This window comes from Mizuhopecten yessoensis, unplaced genomic scaffold, assembly GCF_002113885.1.
Source record: "Mizuhopecten yessoensis strain PY_sf001 unplaced genomic scaffold, ASM211388v2 scaffold693939, whole genome shotgun sequence".
Taxonomy (NCBI): Eukaryota; Metazoa; Mollusca; class Bivalvia; order Pectinida; family Pectinidae; genus Mizuhopecten; species Mizuhopecten yessoensis.
The window spans coordinates 1-613 of NW_018468889.1; the positions used below are offsets into that span (position 1 = coordinate 1).

At 37.6% G+C, this 613-nt stretch overlaps 1 long non-coding RNA gene across 1 annotated transcript; it reads right to left on the reverse strand.

Moving 5' to 3' along the window:
- Positions 1–141: 141 nt before the first annotated feature.
- On the reverse strand, positions 142–607 carry LOC110440696. Its single transcript, XR_002461763.1, has 2 exons — positions 434–607; positions 142–370 (listed from the first exon to the last, which is right to left on the reverse strand). It is a non-coding gene; the product is annotated as an uncharacterized LOC110440696 (long non-coding RNA).
- Positions 608–613: the final 6 nt, after the last annotated feature.

The window sequence follows — 613 nt, forward strand, 5'->3', positions numbered from 1 at the left end:
ATGGAGTAAAATGTTGACTTTATTTGGTTTTCTAAATCGACCCTTAACTACTGATGCCATCTTGATAAGCGTGGTTATGTGTTAGTAGCTACAGTGAATCCTTGATATCAAGAATTAATTGATGAATCTAACTCGGATACAACCAGGATATACACCTTTATTATACCACTGACATACACATGTATTTTTACATTATAAAATAAGCACTGTCCAAGTTTTATAAACGTTTTGACCTGTTTATTATAGAAACTACATAACAGACATCAACCTATAAACTACCCAAAAGTACGCACCACTTACGCCGATCTTTCCACAATCTTCCTAAATTATGTCTACCCTCCCACGGACTACCCGCTGTACGTCTCACCACCTTCAAACTATCCACCTGACGTATATTCTCCCATAAACTACCTAATGTATGTCTGTACATTACCCAATTTATAGCTATCCTCTCACAAACAACCCAAATTATACCTAACCTTTCACAAACTACCTAAATTACGTCTACCCTCCCAATATCTANTCTACCCTACTGTCGTATATCCTTCCACAAACCACCCACTTATGCCTGTACTCCAATAAACCACCCAACGTATGTCTGCACTTCCACAAA